Source organism: Desmodus rotundus, chromosome 9, assembly GCF_022682495.2.
Source record: "Desmodus rotundus isolate HL8 chromosome 9, HLdesRot8A.1, whole genome shotgun sequence".
In the NCBI taxonomy this organism is placed as follows: domain Eukaryota; kingdom Metazoa; phylum Chordata; class Mammalia; order Chiroptera; family Phyllostomidae; genus Desmodus; species Desmodus rotundus.
This window is the reverse complement of record NC_071395.1, coordinates 76,145,213-76,166,965: the sequence shown is the minus strand read 5'-3', so window position 1 is coordinate 76,166,965 and position 21,753 is coordinate 76,145,213. Positions and strand designations below refer to the sequence as shown.

Genomic DNA, 21,753 nt, shown 5'->3' with positions numbered 1-21,753 from the left:
TTGATTATTTTAAGCTGGTTATTTTTAAGAAATAAACAACTCAAGGAAAAACTTTTACACCCCTCCACCCCCACCTTACCTGCCTAAAGAAATTCAGATAGAAAAGGATTGCGTCTTGGCCTTTTGGCTAAGATAAAGTGAAAACATGCTTAATGAAGGTTAACTATCACCTTGGCATAATATGACCAAATATGAACAAATGTTAGACCCCCCCTCTGTGTCCCATTGCTTCTGGGTGGCTGGGCTAGAATTTGCTTACCAAACGTTCACACTTTCTCATCTACCTGTGAAGTGTCTACCTTCCCTTTGAAATCCAAACCATTACCTTGCCCTCTTTCTCCCTGGGTCGACTTTCAATTTGTCCTTGGCCCCCTATTCTTATGGAACCCCCATAGGTATACAAGTAATTAAATTTGGTTCCTGTTAACCTCTCTTATATCAACTTGAGTATTGGACCAGCCATAAGAAGTATAAGGGTCTGGCTGGTATAGCTCAGTGGATTGAGTGCCAGCCAGAAAGCCAAAGGGTCACCAGTTTGATTCCCAGTCAGGGCACATGCCTGGGTTACAGGCCAGGTCCCCAGTAGGGGGCATGTGAGAGGCAACCACACATTGATGTTTTTCTTCCTCTCTTTTTCCCTCCCTTCCCCTCTCTCTAAAAATAAATAAAATCTTTTTAAAAAAGTATAAGGGAAAAGAGGAAACATTTCCCCTCCCCCACAATATATATGACGACTGTCCTACAAAGTTTTGGCTCCCTGAGCTCAAGGCCTGCTGTATCTCTTCCATCATTGTACTCCTCCCCACGTTAAGTGCATAGCTCAGTAAAGGTTTGGTAAGTATACCTGTGTTGCCTCAAACCTGGACTGGCATTAAACGACAGTGTTGCTCTCCCTATTTCAATGTCCTTACAACCACACCACCTAATATTAGCCACTGTCACCAGCCCAGGGCCCTCCCTTTGTACCCTACAGTCCTGCAGTGGGCAAAGGACAAAGCAGGAGAAATGCCAACTGTATGGGCATCTAGAGCTGCAAACCTGATGCAGGAGCTCCAGGAGGCCTGATCCCCAGAAAGCAGGCAAGAATGGGTTCTACACAGTATCTAGCCAGGTTACTCCCTCTGAATCTCAGTTTCCTCACCTGTAGAATGAGAATGACAGCATTAGCCACATTACTTCCCAAGGATAATGTGAGGCTCAGAAGAGAAAAGAGTAATGAGTGTGCTTTGACATTGTCCATCAGTATGTACATGTAAGGGGTTATAGTAACTGCCGGTTCGTAGGTCTGGGCCAGGGCTCCTATCATAGCCCTCCACCTCTGCTTCTGGAGTGCCAAGGGTGAGATCTGGGTCCCAAGAGAGGCAGTTCAGTCACATAGCCATTCATTATGTATTCAACCACCACCACTGAGAGTCTACGAAATGTTAGGCACTGGGGTTACAAGGATGAAAGACCAGCTCTGCCTTCGTGGAGCCCAGAGGTCTGCTGGAGCTCATGAGAGGCACACAGTTTGGATCCTTGGCCTACTGTTTAAAAATGATAAAATGTAACTTTGCAAACAATTCCAGACTAGCAGAGTGAGTAAACTGAGCCCTGTGAATAGGAAGGGTTAGCGGGCAGCCTAGAGTAAGAGGGCTCTAGGGAAGGGGCAGGGCTCAGTCGGGGGAGGTTTCCTGGGGGGCAGGGCCTGGCCACTCTGTACAGTGGAATTCAAAGCCCCTTTGGTTCCTGTGGCCCAACCCCACCCCTGTACGCCTCACTGTCCTGTCCGGGGACCTTCTGCAGGTGTCTAGTACAGAAGTCCCTACAGGCCTTCCTTGAGGGTTGTACTGCATCCTGCTCCTGCCTAGGTCCACCCCGACCGGACCCGACCGGACCTCTGGGTCCTGGCTGAGGCTGCCGACCACTGCCCCAAAATTCTCTGATCGGCGCCAGCCTCCTTTCTGCTGCTCGGTCTTAATCATAAACCCCAGCATATTTGGCCCCAAGGACTCGTCTCCCTGAGACAGGTCTTGGCAGGCAGGTCAGGTGGGTGAGGGGGACTGAGCTCTGATACTCAGCTGGTTGGAGCATCATCCTGTATGCCAAAAGGTTGTGGGTTCAATCCCTGGTCTGGGTGCATATGGGAAGCAACCTGTCAATGTTTCTCACATAGGTTTTTCCTCTCTCTTTCTCTTTCTCTCTTTCTCTCTCCCCTGCCCCTTCCTCTCTCTCTCTAATCAATAAAACATATGCTGGGGTGAGGATTTAAATAAATAAATATAAAGTTAAACACAGAGTTACCATATAACCAGACAATTCCACTCCTAGGAATATAATCAAGAGAATTGAAAACAAGTGTTCAAACAAAAACTTATACAGGAATAGTTCAGCATTATCCACAATAGCCAAAAAATGGAAACATCCCAAGTGTCCATCAACTGGTGAACGGATAAGTAAAATGTATATATCATATAGTGGAATATTATTCAGCCATACAAAGAAATGAAGGATTGATACATGAATGAGTCTTGAAATAATTACTCTAAGTGAAAGAAGCCAGGCACAAAAGGTCACATATTATGTAATTACATTCAGAATAGGTAAATTCATAGAGACAGAAAGTCAATGACTAGTTGGCTAGGGCTAGGGGGAGGGGGTGATGAGGAGTGACTGTTTAATGAGTACAAGGTTTCTTTTGGGGATGATGACAATGTTCTGATGATGGTTGCACAACAACTACTGAATTGTACACTTAAAAATGGTCAAACGGTGGATTTTGTTATGTAACTTTTATCTCAATAAGGAATACCCAATTCGAACTGCCTTAAACAACAAAAGAGATATTTTGAGTTTAAAGTATTACAACACACACACACACTCCAATATGCATTTTTTCCCTCCATTCTTCCCGGACCTAAATCTACTGTGCTTCGAGATCCCGGCACACTGAACCTGCAAGAGGGGTTGAGCTGGACAGGGCATTGTAGTGGTAAATAGATGCCTGAGAGCCAACCAGGGTTACAGCTCTGCCACTAACTTGCTGTAAGACATGCAGAATTCTTAATCTAATTTTTAGTGTCTTCACCACTAAAATGGAGGAATAACAGTTCTTATCGGTATGATGGTGAAGATTAGAAGAGATAACATTTTTTAAAATCCTCACCCATGTTTGAGACATCCATGTGACAGAAACTTTCATCAGTTGCCTCCCATACCCAACCCAACCCACAACCCTTCTGTGTATGGGAAGACACTCCAACCAACTGAACCACCAGGACAGGGTGAGATAACATTTTCAAAGTCCCAGGCACAGTGCCTGGCCCATAATAAACAATCTCACTTAGTGGACTCTTAGTTTAATATTAATATTACACAACCCCTAAACATGAACGTTTCGAAATGATCCTCCTGCTCCCAGAATGAGCGGTGTAAATAAGCATAATGGAGCAGAGCAGGTAGGAGAGGATTTCCGGAAAATGCAATATTATATTTGAGTGCTTACTCAGTAACAGGCCCTGTCCTAAGGCCTTTTCCTATGTACCTGGCCTATAACCCAGGTATGTGCCCTGGCTGGGAATCAAACCAGTGATCCTTTGGTTCCCAGTCTGGGGATTAATCCACTGAACCACACCAGCCAGGGATGCTTGTGTTAGCCTTTTGGTGAGCTCTTTAATCTGGAAACTCAGGCCCCTCAGATCTGGAAAAATTTTCCTGTAGTATTTCCTTTGATAATTTAAAGATGTTTGTTATCAGGGCTCGTTGAATAATCTAAGCCAGCTCCTTTAAAAATACCCAGCAAATGCTTCTGGATGTTTTTGTATTTTGTGTTTCATTGTATTTTTCTGATTATAAAGATAATGCCTACATATTGCAGGAAACTCAAACAAAAGTGGAAACTATAATTTAATATTTTTGTATTTAAATTTTAAAAAATTTGTTTATTTATTTTTTAGAGAGAGGGGAAGGGAGGGAGAAAGAGGGAGAATTTAGCTTTGAAGAATGATGCCCAACCAGTTGAGCCACCCCGGGCTCACCGAATCTTTTTTTTTTTTTTTAACAGTTTTTAAAATTGTTGTTCAAGTACAGTTTTCTGCCTTTTCTCCCCACCCCTCCCCACCACTCCAGCCCTCCCCACCTCCTTCCCCTGTTTCCACCCCCCTCCCCCCGTTATTGTCCATGTGTCCTTTATAATTGTTCCTGTAAACCCTTCACCCTTTTCTCCCATTATCCCCTCCCCTCTCCCCTCTGGTCACTGTCAGCCTGTTCTCAATTTCAATGTCTTTGGTTATATTTTGCTTGTTCATTTGTTTTGTTGAGTAGGTTCCAGTTAAAGGTGAGATCATATGGTATTTGTCTTTCACTGCCTGGCTTATTTCACTTAGCATAATGCTCTCCAGTTCCATCCGTGCTGTCACAAAGGGTATGAGCTCTTTCTTTCTTTTTGCTGTATAGAATTCCATCATGTAAATATACCATAGTTTTTTGATCCATTCATTTACTGGTGGGCACGTAGGTTGCTTCCAGCACTTGGCTATTGTAAATTTGCTGCTATGAACATTGGGATGCATAGGTTTAAAAATCATGATAAATTGCCCTGACTTGTCACTAGTTCCATCCCAGGTCAGAGCACATTCCTGGGTGCGGGTTCAGTCCCTGGTTGGGGTGTGCATGAGAGGCAACCAATCCATGTTTCTCTCTCATATCGATATTTCTCTCCCTTTCTTTCTTTCTCCCTTCCCTTCTCTCTAAAAACCAATAAATAAAATATTTTAATTTTTTTTAATAAAAAGATTCAATGAAAATGGAGATGCAATAATCAAAATATAAAGTCACTTTTAATAGTTGCACAGGATTCCATTGGAAAGATACATCATTATATTAGTTGACCAGAAATCAGTTTCTCTTTACTATAAAAAAAATGCTGGGCTGCACATCTTGTACACACAGATGCTACAATTTCAGTGGTCCTCTTATCCCCGCTGTCCTGGGGAACAGTGGAAGTAGAGGAAGGGTCATGAGAAGGTAGGATTTGACTTGCTCCTTTTGGAGGAGCTGTAGGGAGAGTGTCTGAATGTCCCTGGAGATGACCTTGGCATTACCTCCCATATGGCAGTGCTTAGAGCAGCAGCTCTGAAACCTCAGTGTGCACACAGATCACCTGGGGAACTTGTTGCAGGCTCCAGAGCTGCACCCAGAGAGTCGGATTCGGTCTGAGGAAGAGTCTGAGAATCTGCATTTTTAACAAGCACCCTAGCTGCTTGTCATGTGGGTGGGTACAAAATAGTATTGAATGTAAACTGTGATTGAAAAATAAAAATTAGCCCTGGCTGCTGTGGCTCAGGGGATTGAGTGCTCACCTGCAAACTAAAAGGTGGCTGGTTTGATTCCCAGTCAGGGCACATGTCTGGGTTGTGGGCCAGGTCCCCAATTGGGGGTGTGGGAGAGACAACCTCTTGCACATCAATGTTTCTCTCCCTCTCTTCCTCCCTTCCCCTCTCTTTAAAAGTAAATAAATGAAATCTTTTAAAAAAAGTAAAATAGACTTGGCAGCGGTCACTGAACAGATTGGACTCCTCTCATCCCACACCTCGCTCCACTTCCTCAGCAACCATGTCTGATAAACCTGATATCAGAGACTGAGGCCGAGAAATTCAGTAAGTCAAAATTGAAGAAGACAGAAACTCAAGAGAAGAATCCACTGCCTCCCAAAGAAACGATTGAACAGGAGAAGCAGGCAGGCAAATCATAATGAGGCCCGCACCTCCAATATGCACTGTACACTCCACAAGCATTGCCTTCTTATTTTACTTCTTTTAGCTGTTTAACTTTGTAAGATGCAAAGAGGTAGGGTCAGTTTAAATAACTGTCCTGCCCCTTTTCACACCAGAGAACTACTGACAACGAAGGCCGCACCTTCCTCTCCCAACTGCCTGGCTGGCTGGCAGGGAAGGAAAAGAACTTGCATGTTGGTGAAGGAAGAAGTTCGGTGGGAGGACAGTGAAGTCCAGAGTAAAAACCAAGCTGGTCCAAGGCACCCTGCAGGCTGTAAAATGCAGTTTAATCAGAGTGCCATTTTTTTGTTCAAATTATTTTAACAAATGGAGTGCTCAATTTTTTAATATGCAAATAAAAAGTTTTCAAACCTGCTTTGTTTAACTGGTTCAAGAAGAAGTGGCAATTCTCAGATGAAATCTGTACAAAGGGTCCTGCCTGCCTCATGGTCTCATTAGAGACCGATAAATGACACATATCTGGTGATTTTAGTAAATTCTGTTACACCAAAAAAGTTGGTTTCACCAAAGTTTGTGAAATGCATTATCTAGACTAGCCAACAGTGAGCTCATTTTCTTAGGCTGACAATTACTATGAGCTGTATGAAAAGTTTTAGGTATTTGTAATCATAGGTTTTGATAAGCCAACAAAATTTTTATATGATTAAGATGGCAATATTTAGGGGAAAATTAAATTAAAAATTTTAATTTAAAAATTAAAAAAAATTTAAATCTATTTTCATTCTCTGAAAGGATCCAGTGATCACCTTGGCCGGTGTGGCCCAGTTGATTGGGTGTCATCCTGAAAACCGAAAGTTCTCAGATTTGATTCCTGGTCAAGGCATGTGTCTGGGTTGTGTGTGGGTCCCTGGTCGGGGTGGATTTCAGCACATACTAAAAGGCAACCAGTCAATGTTTCCCTCTCTTTCTCTGCCTCTTTCCCTCTCTCTAAGTCCTCCCTCCCTGCCTTCCTCTCTAAAAAAGCAGCTTAAACAATGTCCTCGTGTGAGAAATAAGTAAATAAATGAAAGGATCCAATGATTCTGATAGTCACATGGAAAGACCTAAACTGTCTACCCCCAAACTATCTAGTCTATCCCTAAACTGTCACGTGCTCCTCTCCCTGGCGCTTCATGTTATTCAGTTATGAATGTGGGTACCTAGAGCTCAGCATGTTCGCTGGGGCATTTAAAATCCATGGGCTCTGGCTGGGAAAGGTGGGCGCCTAATTCAGGGTCCCCAGCAAGATACCCAAGTTAGGGATACTGCTGGAAAGTGGGAGAATAATCCCATTTTGGAGAGGATGTGGTACAACAGGAATTCTGATAGGTGGAACATAAATTGGTCCATCCACTCTGAAAAACAATTTGACCCAATAATTCTACTCCAGGGCATATACCCCAGAGAAGCTCTTATACTTGGGCTCCCGGAAACATAGACACCAAAACAGCAAAAAATTGGAAAGAATCCAAATGCTCTTAGACAAAAGAATGGATAAATTATTTGTGGTATATTCATACAATAAAATACTATACCTAGTACAAATTAATAAACTATATACACACCAGCATGGATGAATTTGAGAAATATGAGTGAAAAAAGTAATTTATAAAATATATTCTTGTTGAATTTAAAAGTAAGCAAAACTAAACAATTTATTGCTTGGGGCTTTATGTGTGGGAAAATATAACGAAAAGCAAAAGATTGTGGGACAAATTCTGAAGAGCCGTCACCACTGGTCAAGGCAGGGTGAGATCTTCGAGCGCAGGCAGTGATGTTCTAGCTCTTACCTGGGGTGGGGTTTACAAGTGTTTGTTTTACTGTGCGTATGACTACATATACACACCATATGTTCTTTTGGCTATATCAAATATTCCAAATGTAAAAAGTAAAGAGAAAGATGATAACTCCTAGCCACTACTGGGGTCTCTCAAGGTTATTTATCCTCTGAACCCCATGTCTCCTCCAATAGGCCTGTAGACCAGGAAGCAAAATGTCAAGCCCAAAGAGGCCAACAGAAGCTTACAAAAATCTGCCCTGGCTGGTGTGGCTTGGTGGATTGAGCGCCGGCCTGGGAACTGAAAGGTTGTGGGTCTGATTCCTGGTCAGGGGACGTGCCTGGGTTGTGGGCCAGGTCCCCAGTTGGGGGTATGTGAGAGGCAACCAATCACATGCTCCTCTTCTGCCCCTTTCCAACCTGTTTCTCGTAGACTGTTTGTGTCACTAAGTAATGGCCTCTTTTCCCAGCCAAGCTGATTGCATATTTAGGTAAGATGCCACTTTTCTCTGACAACAACATATGCTTGGGAACATTGTTTTCTGAACAAGCAAGCCATTCTAGCACCTACTTTTCCTTATCCTAATGCATCATTAGCACTCATTCTTTTTCATCGGCCAGTGTCACATCTGGCAGGGCCTCCAGGCTTCCTTTTGCATCCCTGGTCATGAGTTTCTTTGGCTTCCTTCATGATTGTGAGCTCAGCAGGACGGGAGCTCTCCTAGGCCTTGAATGTTCTCCCTCATGCATGTATATTAATTGAAAGACCACCCAACCTTTAGAAGAGGGGCAGAGCTCCTGAGTGAGGTTGAGCCTTGAACAATATGGTTGAGGATTAGGATTCTAAATAGGTGAGTTCCAATCCCCTCTCCCCCCTGCCTGACTGTGTGGCTTGCATTAGGCCCTTCATTGCCATGGAGCCTATTGGTTTGCCCTAGAGAGAGAGTTGTTTTTTGGGACGTAGATAATGTGCAAGAACCATTAAAGGATGAAAAAGGTGTTAAAGTTCATCTAGTTTCACCCATTTATATTAAAGATGGAACAACTAAGGCTAAAGTGGGAAGGAGACTTGGATAGGCTAGGGATACTTTAGTGGCAGATTCTGGACTAGAACCCAGGTCTCCAGTCTCTCCATCTCTTTGCCTCCCTGTTGTTACTGAGGGGTAGAGGAGAGGGAGGAGGACCTATAGCCACTAGCTTAGCTCTGCCTGAGCTTCATCCAAGAGCAAGACATTGAACCTTAGAAGATGTTGCCTTTGAAACTGCTGACGTTATCTGGGGGAGGGAGAGGCCTGCCTCACCTGTCAGCTGGTCCACTGCACAATCTGGCAAGCTGAGGCCGGAGGCTCTTCTTCCCACACTAGGCCCAGCTATAGAAGGGCGAAGTGAGGGTTCAGGAAATAAAAAAAATCTGGTACCCCTACCTCTCCCTGCAGGGGTTGGGGTACATTGGGGGTAAGAAAGGCCTGAGGAGGGGATGTAGGGATGGGAAAGCAAGCTCTCCATAAGAGTTGAAGGGGAGCAGGGCTAGGTCTCCTCCTCACCCCAAATGGGTATTTAATTTTGGGGATGGAGTTTGCGGACATAGTAGAAAGGAGGAGGAAGAAGCTTTGGCCTGGTTCTTCCTTCAGCCCTTGAGTTGAGCATTTATCTTTGAAATGAAGAAGTAGGAGAAAGTGAGACAGAGGGCTGAGTTGATCCGTGAGGCTGCCATTCTAATGGAGGCAGTGGAGACTGGACTCAGTACAAAGATGTCTGGGGTCCCATTTTTGTCCCCTGGCTGGTGAGGCAGCAAATGGAGAGACCAGAACTGCACATGCCTCTCCCAGCACTGGCACACACAGACTGCCATATGTCAGCCCCCGTCCAAATCATAGCCATTACTCTGGATTCCATCAAAGGCCCCTGAGCAACCTGATTAGAGCTTGTGTTGTTTTGTTTTATTTTTTATTATTATTCAACTCTCATATCTGAGGCTGTCCGTAACACAAAGGGGGGTCTTTGTTCATTTAACTTTACAATAGGCACAGCACGTCCGGGCTAGATCATACAATCTGGGCACAGATGTTTAACCTTTTCCATGCTGTTCATGTTTACAATGCACAGAAATCCTCTCATTGAAGCTGTGCCTTTTAGTGACTAGAGGAGACTTTACAGTGGCCACAAACTTCAGCCCTCAAACTCAGTTGTATGAAAAACAGAACTTAGCTTTTGGGAGGGTTCCAAAGTTTTGCACAGTTTTGAGAGGGCTTTTGTTGGGAGAGGCCACTCAGACCTCAGGCATTTATCCCTACAGGGCACAGTGGCTCTGAGGGCCATTCTCGTTCCCAACTTGGTGGCATGGGACACAGTCCCTGGACGCAGTGAGTAGCCATGCCCTCCGTAGGGACCTGTGCTCCTGCTCTCAGTCTCAGCCCTCTCTGCTCTTTCCTTGTTTCCTTCCTCCAGCCTGGGGAGAAATATTGATGTGTATACAATTATCATGGTATTTTAAAAACAGACACAATATGGTAATGTATGGTTTTTTAATTGAATATGAAGATCTAGTGATGGATCTAATAACTTCATACTTTTGAAGTACTGATAGATGTTAACAATATTTTAACATATCATAACACCCATAATAGGATATGAAAAGAGCTGATTTCTGCTGATGAAAAAGTCCTGGGCACTGTTAATACAACAGTGGTTTATTGCCTACATTCTTAATGGAAGGAAATGCTACATTTTGGATTCAGATTAATGAAAAGAAAAATGCGATTTTTTTCCCCATCCAAGTTCAAGGGCCTAAGTCATAAGAAACCCTGGTCACAGGAAATTCATCTCCCTCAATCCCAATTTCATTAATAGCAGCAACAAATTCTCCCTGAGACTAGCAGCATACGACCTATTATCTGCTTGAATGAAGAAGGAGATAGTGTGTACATAGATTAATATCTAAATAAATTTTTTTATCTCCAATGTGGTTTATTTACTCCTAGTTTACACACAGAATTCACATGCCTGATGATCTCCTTTTTTTTTTTTAACTCACAGAAAAATTGAGGCAGCAGAGTAGAAAAGAGATCTGCAGCTGCTAAGAAAACACATTTATAATTCCTAAAGTGGTTGCAAACAGCTTAACATGTAGGGAGAAAAATTGTTTTAAGGCAGACAAGAATTCACAAATCATAGAAAATTGGAAAGATTTAGTTTGTGCAGGAGCCAATAACTATATTTCGCTTCACTGAGATTACAATAACTAATATTCATCACTATGACCCTATAGTCTGAAGGAAGAACTAAAGAATGTAGGCTTGTTAACTTATACTTAGGAAGAAGTATTGGATGTAACAGACTTAGCACAATCTCCAAGCAAGATGGTTAAAATAAAGTTTTGATGCTTAAAAGGGTAAGTCTGCAGGTTTTGAAATAAGTATTGCACTCATGACCCTATGTTCCCTTATTCCTGAGGTTCTTCTTATAGGACACTTTGAAGTTTCCTATGGTCCCCTGGGAGTACAGGACAGTGGTGGGGGTTACGGGACCATGGGAAGAGGACCTGAGTTCAAATGGCAACCTCCATAGAGAATGATAGAGCATAGAGAACAGGACCCCGGTGACTCCCATTCATCCAATGATGGTCAAGTAGGTCCTAACCCACAGAATTAGGGAATCTTTTCCCATTAAAGCCCAAAGTCCTCAACTTTGCCCCGAGACTAGGGCCTGGCAGAAGGGGAGCCAAGAGAGATATCAAGGGCACACACAAGCTTGGCTGGTCCAAACCTGTCTTTTACAGGTGAGGAAACTGAGGCCCAGAGATGAAGTTAGTGTAAAATTAGCATTGTTTCTTCTTTAAATATTTTGGTAGAATGCAATGATAAAGCTATTTGGGCCTAGAGTTACTTGTAAGTATAGAATGAGCTAGGTTTTCTGTTTGTTCTTGTATTCATTTTGGGAAGTTTTATATTTATATTGAATATTTGCCCATTTCAACAAAATGCAAAAATTATTGGGATGAAGTTGTGTGTAATCAAATTTAAAATATCTGTAGACTCTGTAGTACTATCCCTTTTTTTACTCCCTGATAATGGTTATTTAAACCTTTTCTTTTTTTCTTGATCAGTTGTGCCAAAGTTTTAGCAGTCTCTTCAAAAAAAACAACATTTATCTTTATTAATATTCTCTATTATATGTTTGCTTTCTACTTCCTTAAGTTCTGCTCTTATGTTTTTAAAAAAGATTTTATTTGTTTATTTTTAGAGAGAGAAGAAGAGAGGGAGAAAGAGAGAGAGAGAAACATCAATGTGTGAGAGAAATATCAATCAGTTGCCTCTCGCACACGGCCCAGCCAGGGACCAGGCCACAACCCAGACATGTGCCCTGACCAGGAATAAAACTGGAGACCTTCTGCATTGCTGGACAATGCTCAACCAACTGAGTGACACTGGTCAGGGCTGCTTTTACGTTAATTATTTATTCTTCCATGTTCTTTGGGTTTAATCTGTCATTTAAAAGAATTTCTTGACATGGATGCTTCAAACATTGATTCTTAGCTTTTCTTCTTTTCTGGTATACATATTTAAAATTATAAAGTTTCTTTTAGCACAGTTACATCCCACAAACAACAGACCAAAACTGCAAGTCTTGCAGTTGAAGCATGTGCAGAGGAGAGAACTTTGACATCCAGCTGCACCCAGAAACAAGGTCTTGCCACTCTCCCCCCAGCAGAACAAAAGTCCAGGACATAATTGGAATTTGAACGTCTGAATCCCTTCAAAAGCCAAGGGTCCATATTGTCCAGGAAGATCTGGTGTTGATGCATCTTTACCATAAATGGCCAAGTTCCAAGGGCCTCCAATTAAAACTTGACCAACCAGCACTTCTGCATAATTGTTTCCCCAACCCCCTTAAAATTCCTTAACCTTCTCCAGTGAGCAAGATGGATTTGAGACATTATTAGGTCTCCCATCTTCTCAGTTGGTGCCTTCTTGATCAATAAACTTTCCTTTACTCCAAACTCTGGCATGTTGAGTTTTGGCCTTTTGAAGTGTCGGACTAATGAACAAGGCTGCTGTCTTCATGTCTGACACAGAAGCTTGAAGTCCACAGAGCAGGCAGATGGGAATAGAAAACAGATGAAGTGGAGGAGCACAAAAATAAGCTGGAACTCACAGGCTTGAGCTGGAGCCCATGAGGATTGACTGAAGTCAGTGTCAGTTCCTATGGCCTCTAGAGTTGGTGGTGTGGGTATCCTGCAGAGGCCAGGGCTCTTTGCACAGCTAAACACCCATACCTGGCCCAGAAGTCAGAGAGGCTGAAGGAAGGTTCAAGGGAAGGTGAAGCAGTTACATGCACAGCTGCCACCCCATGTCAATGAGGTGAGGCAGCAGATAATCAACACCATATGTCAGCTACACAATAGCTGCTGCTTCATTTCCACCCTCCAAAGCTCCCACAAAAAACTTGTGGCTCATGCTAACTGGAAACATACAGAAAAGGGAACTCTAGCAAGTGTAATTTAGTCTAGCCAAGCTGAAACATTTCAAAGGCATTATACATCCTATATAGCTCAATAGTTATGAACACCTGACCTAGAATCAGACTTCCCAAGTTTCAATTGCAGTTCCTTTATTTAAATCTGCGAGTCCAGCTGAAACTAATGCAAAATAATATTGAATATAGATTAAAAAAACCCACTATTTGAACCTCCTTTTTAAAAAGTTGTATGTTCAAAAGTATATTACTTAGTCTCCTGTGCTTCAGTTTTCTTGTCTATAAAGTGAAGATGTAACAAGATATGGTACTTACCTTACAAAATTTATGTGAGGTTTAAATGAGATAATATATATTTACTGTTGATATATTATTGATATATATATCAATAAGAGTTGGCCTATTGGAAAAGTTAAATAAGTATTAGTTGTGTGATCTTGGGCAAATCATTTAATTTTTCTGATCTTCAGTTTTTTTCATCTGTGAAGTGGAGATAAATTCCTTGGCCTATTTCAAAGGCATCTACTGAGGATAAAATGAAATAAACCATCTTAAAGTCTTAGTCAAATATGAACAGACATAATGCTGATCATAAGCACCTTTCTTAGCTCCTTCCAGCCTGAGGACTGATACTTACCCAAGTGACTAATCTAAAGTGAGCTCCTCAGTGATTATTCATTAGAAGAGTGGTTGTCCAAATTTACCATATTAATGTAAGATATGAACAGTAGGAAAGGCTGGGTGGAGGGGTATATGGACTTCTCTGTAGTACCTTTGAAATTATTCTTTTCTTTTTTTCCAATATATTTTATCGATTATGCTATTACAGTTGTCCCATCTTTTTCTCTGCTTTATTCCCCTCCACCCTGTATCCCCCTTCCCACTATCATTCCCCCACCTTAGTTCATGTCCATGGGTCATACATATAAGTTTTTGGCTTCTCCATTCCCCATACTATTCTTAACCTCCCCCTGTCTATTTTGTACCTACCATTTATGCTTCTTATTCCCTGTACCTTTTCCCCCATTCTCCCCCTCCCCCTCCCTGCTGATAAGCCTCCATGTGATCTCTATTTCTGTGAATCTGTTCCTGTTCTAGTTGTTTGCTTAGTTCGTTTTTGTTTTTAGGTTCAGTTGTTGATAGTTGTGAGTATGTTGTCATTTTACTGTTCATATTTTTTATCTTCTTTTTCTTAGATAAGTCCCTTTAACATTTCATATAATAAGGACTTGGTGATGATGAACTCCTTTAATTTGACCTTATCTGGGAAGCACTTTATCTGTCCTTCCATTCTGAATGATAGCTTTGCTGGATAGAGTAATCTTGGATGTAGGTCCTTGCCTTTCATGACTTTGAATACTTCTTTCCAGCCCCTTCTTGCCTGCAAGGTTTCTTTTGAGGAATCAGCTGATAGTCTTATGGAAACTCCTTTGTAGGTAACTCTCTCTTTTTCTCTTGCTGCTTTTAAGATTCTCTCTTTATCTTTAGTCTTGGGTAATATAATTATGATGTGCCTTGTGTCTGCTTCCTTGGGTCCAGCTTCTTTGGGACTCTCTGAGCTTCCTGGACTTCCTGGAAGTCTATTTCCTTTGCCAGATTGGGGAAGTTCTCCTTCACTATTTTTTCAAAAATGTTTTCAATTTCTTGCTCTTCCTCTTCTCCTTCTGGCACCCCTAGGATTTGGATGTTGGAACATTTAAAGTCGCCCCGTAGGTTCCTGAGCCTCCCTTCATATTTTTGAATTCTTGCTTCTTCATTCTGTTCTGGTTGGATGTTTATTTCTTCCTTCTGCTCCAAACTGTTGATTTGAGTCCCAGTTTCCTTCCCTTCACTGTTGGTTTCCTGTATTTCACTTTGCATAGCCTTCACTTTTTCCTCTATTTTGTGACTGTACCCAACCATTTCTGTGAGCATCGTTATTACCAGTGTTTTGAACTCTTCATATGATAGGTTGGCTATCTCTTCATTACTTAGTTGCATTTTTTCTGGAGCTTTGATCTGTCCTTTCATTTGGGCCACATTTTTTGTCTCAAGTGCCTGTTACATAGTAAGAGGTGGAGCCTTAGGTATTTGCTATGGAGGGGAAACCCATGTTGCTGTGTTGTGGCACTGTATGTGGGGGAGGGGTCTGAGAGGGAACAATGCTGCTTGCTCAGCTCTCATAGGGCTTTCAGTCACTTACTCTGTTACCCACTAGCAAATTGGGCCCTTCTGGTGCTGATTCCCGAAGAGGGGTGGTCCTGTGTACGTTCCAGGACCCTGTGGGTCTTTCCAGTGAATTCTCTTGTGAGGCTGGGAGTTTCTCCTGCTGCCTTATCCCCCACAGGTTTTTTCAGTCAGAGATTTTGAGGTTTTATTTCTCAGCCCTGGAACCCTAGGTTGAGCGGTCTGTCTCACTCCCCGGTTGTTCCTCCCAGTTTTGCCGCACACATAATTGTGGGACTGTCTGCTCTGCCAGGTGTAGCCTTGCTCACCCCAGTCCCCCAGCCGATGCCTTGCTGTGAGTCCTCTCCACCCCAGCTGCCCGTCTCCATCCCTCCTACCAGTCTGGATGAATGTTTCTTGTTTAACTCCTTGGTTGTCAGACTTCCATACAGTTCGATTTTCTGGAAGTTCTGGTTATTTTTTTGTTTTTAAATTTGTTGTCGTCCTCCTTTTGGTTGTGCGAGGAAACAAAGTGTATCTGTGTATACCTCCATCTTGGCCAGAAGTCCTGAAATTTTTCTATAAATCTAAAACTATTAAAAACAAAAAATTTATTTTTAAAAACTTAATCAATATAAATTAAAATAAAACTTAGAAAAAGAAAATGGTTCTCAAACTTTAGCAGGCATCAGACTCCCCTACAGGGCTTGTTAGAATATCCCTTGCTGGGTCCCAGTCCACAAGCTGTGACTTAGTAAGTCTGGGAATGGGCCAGAGAAGTTGCTTTTCTAATAAGCAATGCTGAGACTGCTGACCTGAGAATCACACTTTGAGAACCACTGACATAAAATTGAAACTATACGAGTTTTCCTGTATTTCTCATGAACAGAGGCTCCCATTCATCATAGCCTATCATTTCGTGGCTCATTCTGTCCATGAGATCACCCAACATTTACTTACCAGGCAGGAAGAAGGAGATAACTGATGACCAGCTCCGTCATTGAGCCGATCAGAGTTAAACAGGGCCTGGAAAAATCCCTTTTACCTTCCTCCCTCTTTTCTCCAACCTCTTCAAAGCTCTAGGCCATGAATCAAGCCATGCTTAAAATAATGCACACACATAAATATTTATATACATAAATTTAATTGTAACGAAAAGTGTGCTCATGAGAAGAATTAAGAAAAACTAAAAAGAAGAAAAAAATTACCCACAGCTTTCCCTTCCAAAGACAACCACTTAATGTTTTTGTACATTTATTTCCCAAATTTTATTTCAACTGTAATTTTTAAATTTTTCTTTTAAACATTGTTGTAATTAAAAAGGACATACATTTTTATATTCTGATTTTCACTTAACAGTACATCATAAACATTTTTATATTATTAGATAGTATTTGTAAACAGTAAATGATTGTATAACACTGCAACTGTTCCCCTCTTATTGGATGCTTCAGTTTTTCCAGTGTTTTCCCTACTGTAAAAGAAGGTTCAGCCCTGACTGCTGTGGCACAGTGGGTTGGGCATCGTGCTGCAAAACAAAAGGTCGCAGGTTCAATTCCTGGTTGGGGCACATGCCTGGGTTGTGGGCCAGGTCCCTGGTTGGGGAGTGCGAGAGGCAGCCAATCAATATTTCTCTCACACATTGATTCCCTCTCCCTCTCTCTCTCTAACTTCCCCTCTCTCTAAAAATAAATAAATAAAATATTTAAAAAAAGGAGATTCAATCTTCACAGTTGCATGAATTCATGTGTGGATAAAATAACTTTCTTTATTTTTCTATAACTGAATACATTTCTTTCTTAAACCCCAGATTTCTAGAAGTAAAAAACATAATCAAGTCCTTCTAGGTAAACTCAGTTATAATCAGAATCTTCCTGCTCTTCCTCTCTGTTGCTGACGGAGTCAATGGAGAGGCGACAACCACCCCTTGAGCTTCCTCTTCGTTGCTTCAGGGTAGCCTCCTGTTCCAGTATAACAGGTGAGTAGTCCCTGTCTGGCTCCTAGAAAGGCAGCAGTGGCAGTGTGAGTGGGAGTTGAGAAGGGTCCCTCCTCTATGCTGGCAATCTGCTGATGTGTAGCCACGTTCTCATCTGTCCATGTGGCATCCTCCTAACTCAGCCAGGAGATTCCCATGCCTCTCACCCCCCAGAGGCTGGGAGAATCTTCTGTTACTTGTCTCAAGCCTAGATATGCCAAGCTGTCATTTCTACTACATAGAATCTGCACCATAAAGGTGGGAGATTTGCCTATGAGGATTGCTGCCTGCCTAGGCCTTTCCTAGGAATCAAGGTCTTTTCAACCCCCAGTTAATTGAATTGGGAGGTTTATTGAACTTCAGATGGGGCCAGGTGCACAGTCCCTGCTGTTTTGTTTTCTCTTCACACTCTCCACCTGTCTTCTCTCTCTAATAAGTTTTATCTTTTTTTTAGAGTAGAGGTGGGGAAAATTGTTTTTGACTATTGTTTGACAAGTTTTTTAAAATTCTTTTTTAAAGATTTTATTTATTTATTTTTAGAGAGAGGGGAAGGGAGGGAGAAAGAGAGGGAGAGAAACATTGGCCCGCAACCTAGGCATGCACCCTGACTGGGAACTGAACCTTCGACCTTTTGATGTGCAGGCCATGGCTCAATCCACTGAGCCACACCAGCCAGGGCTGTTTGACATGTTTTGACAGGTCTCTTCATATGTCATTCACTCTTATACTTGAATACATAGTTTATGAGTTTAAAAACTGAGATTTTGTTGACTTTCTTTTGCGGTTCTATACAAACAACTTCTCCAGGTGGCCTCTAGTCTCACAACCCAAAGGGAGGGGAAAGAACACACTGGTTATCATCCCATTATCCTGCCTCATAACTAATGCTGCAAAAATACTTGGGCACATGTCAACAGTGACCTTTGACAGACAGGGTAGGGCTGACAACCATGTATGAGCCGAGGTCTGATGTCATTAAGGAAGGTGAGGGGAGGTTCTAGAGGCTAGAGAGCATGGTATAAGCAGGTGATTCACCCTATGTACAACCTGGCACTGTCCAAGGAACTAGGAGTAATTGCCTGCCCCTTCTCCTTCAATGGTCAAAGATGGACAAGGCCCAGATACAACGAAGGGTGCCCTTTCTGGTCCACAGGAACAACGATTGTCCAAAACATTTGGCTTCCTCAGTCACAGCCCCTGCACCCCCTAAATCAATCTATCTATCTATTTATCTATCTATCTTCCTATCTATCTGTACCCTTTATGTTTGTATAATTTAGATATTTTCTTTAAACATCTTCCCAGAAGTGGAATTACTGAATCAAAGAATAAAATCTGTAAAATGTTGATGTTAAAGAAGAGATATACAGCCATGGTCTTAATACATAAAGTGCCAAAGCTGTTAACTCAGGATAATCAAGCATCAGAGACACTGGTGGTAGAGAATAAACTGGTACAATCTTTCTGCAGGGAAATTTGTCAGTATGTCAATATGTATAATACACTTTGACCTACCACCTCCACTTTGGGAATTTATCTGAATGAAATAATTGGACAGATGTACAAGGGTATGTATGTGTGCTAAGAGGTTCAAAGAAGCATGATTGTAATGGTTAAAAATAGACATTATTTAAATATCTAGTGATAAAATATTGTTAAATAAAAAATAGTATATCCACATGATCTAATATTATGCAGCCATTTTAAATGATGACAAGAATCAATATTGACATAGAAGAAAAAATATGCAATGGAAAGAGGAAATTAGAAAAAAAGTACACACAGTATTATCTCTTTCAGAATCATATTGTGTGCCCTGGCCAGTGTGGCTCCGTTGGTTGTGTGTTGTCCTGTGAGGAAAAGAGTTGCTGGTTTAATTCTGGGTCTGGGCACATGCCTGGGTTGCAGGTTTGGTCCCTGGTCAGGATGTGTTCGAGAGGCAACCAATTGATATTTCTCTCCCTCTCTTTCTCTCTCTCTCCCCCTCTCTCTAAAAAATGAATAAATAAATTCTTTTTAAAAAATTACATTGTGTACATATGTATAAAAGACCAGGCTCTGACTGGTGTGGCTCAATTGGTTGAGCATCACCCCACAAAGCAAAAGGTCGCCAGTTCAATTCCTGGTCAGGGCACATGCCTGGAATGTGGGTTTGGCCTGTGGACAAGGTGCATATGAGAGGCAACTGATAGATGTTTCTCTCCCTTTCTTTCTCCTCTCCTCTCTCTAAAAATAAATAAAATCTTTTTTTAAAAAAAGACCAGAAGAAAACAGGCCAACATATTAATAGTGGTTATTACTAGGTAGTGGAATTACAGATGCTTTCTCTTTTTTTAGTTATTCTTTTCCATATATATATTTTACTTTTAAAATCAGAGAGGAAATTACTGGAAGGTAGCAGTAGCATATGTAATTAGGCTGTTTGGAATGTTATCTTATATACATTTTAATCTGTTATTCACATGAAGGTCTAGCTGAAATAGATTTCTTGGACTCCTTGCATCTTTTCACTTCACTCATCTCAAGCCTTGCTCTTCCTTGTGCATACCTTCAGAACTCCCCATTCTGTACCTCCTCCCACAAGCCCCTATTCTATTCCCACTAGGCTTCCTTAGTCCACATTCTTTTCAAAAGTGAATCTCGCCCTGTGACACTTCTCTGAAGTGTCTCAGTCTGGAAAATCTCCAAGGGCAATTTCCCTTTACTAACTTTCTTCTTCTTCTTTTTTTTTTAAGTAAGATTTTATTTGTTTATTTTTAGAGAGAGAAGGGAGGGAGAAATAGAGGGAGAGAAACATCAGTGTGTGGTTGCCTCTCGCGCGCTCCCAACTAGGGACCTGGCCCGCAACCCTGGCATGTGCCCTGACTAGGAATCAAACCAGTGACCCATTGGTTCGCAGACAAGGACTCAAGCCACTGAGCCACACCAGCCAGGGCCCGGTACTGACTTTCATTTTATTGAGACTTAGAGGTCACAAGTCCCATGCAGCATGGGGCCTGATGGGTGAGGGTGCCAGCCAAAGTGGCACTTCTGGGGCACTTAATAGATCAAACAAAGTCCACTGCCAAGAAGTCACCTGGGATGGGCAGGTGACGTACCCTGATTAGCTTTGTGGAAAGTCTGGTCTTCAACCCTTGAACTCCAGCCACAGGAGGACTCAGCAGAACTGAAGGTCCTGCTCATTCAGCTGGTCTAGGCCTCAGATGTGCCAGCTCCTTAACCCTGGCCATTAGAAGTGAGAGAGACACTAAGGGCAGGGAAGACTCCCATGAATTCGGGAGGCGGACAAACCTAGCTCCTCCACCCACAGAGGGTGTTCACTTTCCCCGCTGATTTACTTCCCCAGCAGTGGGCTTACGCAGGATCTCACAACTAGAAAGGCCATTAGACACCATCTGCTCCAAGCCTCTCCCTTTAAATCAGAGAGAAGCCACGCTCTTGCTCACTGATGCAGAGTTTATGATGTAGCAAGTACCAGAGCACAGGTTTCCTGGCTCCTGGCTCAGAGCTCTTTAATATAATTCTGTTTATCTTCTTCACAAATGGGGCATTTCAAAAGTAAACTGTTTCATGTATTATGTCATCTTACTCTCAAATCAACACTGACCTGATGTATGACTGTAAACCATCAAAACTGGAAATGAGAAACCAAGGCCCAGAGAGATTGCCCAGGGCCACTTGGCTGTCCAGGTTCAGAGCCAGCCCTCTGGTCTCATTCACAGCTACTTTCATTATAGGTGGTCCAGGCCCTCCACCATATAAGACTAAACACCATGGAAAGCAGGTTTGTGTCTCTAGGCACACTCAGTCACCAGGAACTTCCTAAGCAGGTAGCTATCTCTACCTCTCTTTCCTCCTGCTTTTTAGTTTAGTGTTCTTTTCCACTTCCTGGAGAGATGAGTGACCAGCATCTGTGGATGTTGGTACTGAGGAGTAAAATTCCCAACCTAGAAAGAATAGATTAAGAGAAGGTGAGAGGTAGAGGTAGAATGTGTGTGTGTGTGTGTGTCGTGGAAAAGTTTAGGCTGAGTGTGAAGATGTTATATTGAGACTGGGGTCTAGTGCTTCATTTAATTAAAGGGAAGAACATTTCAAATCAGGGTTGTCTTTTTGGTAGATAGTTTAAAATTCTGAAAGTTACCCACGAATGACTTGCTCATCTGCCTCACACAAGCCAGGCGATTGCCAAGTCTTACAGCAGAAAGTGACGGCGAATCATAGTGTTCTGCCCCCAGGTTCTAAGTTGGTAAGTTCTCAACGGTCCAAGATGAATGGCTGTCCCTTCTGTTACTCATGCCTCCAGGGGGATGATATCCACCTCTTTACATATCCTCTGAGGGATGACACACTGAGCAAGAATAGATGGAGTGTACTAGTTGCCCGGGCTGGGACATGTGCCTTCCCCTGGGACGGGTCTGGGGTCAGCTTAGCCAATGCAGTGGTTGCAAGTGGGAAGAGTGGTTCTCAAAAGGAAAATCAGGGGACTATTATTAGAAAAAGGGGGTTTGGGTAGCAGGGAGGAAAAAATAGCTCTGCGTATAGCAGAGACAGTGATATCCTAGAGGTGACATACTAGAATCTCTGTAAAGGATATGGTCGAATCAGCATTGATTCCAGGGGTCTTCCTG

General features: G+C 42.3%; 1 pseudogene; it reads left to right on the top strand.

Moving 5' to 3' along the window:
* Positions 1-5,592: 5,592 nt before the first annotated feature.
* On the top strand, positions 5,593-5,731 carry LOC112308831 (thymosin beta-4-like; annotated as a pseudogene).
* Positions 5,732-21,753: the final 16,022 nt, after the last annotated feature.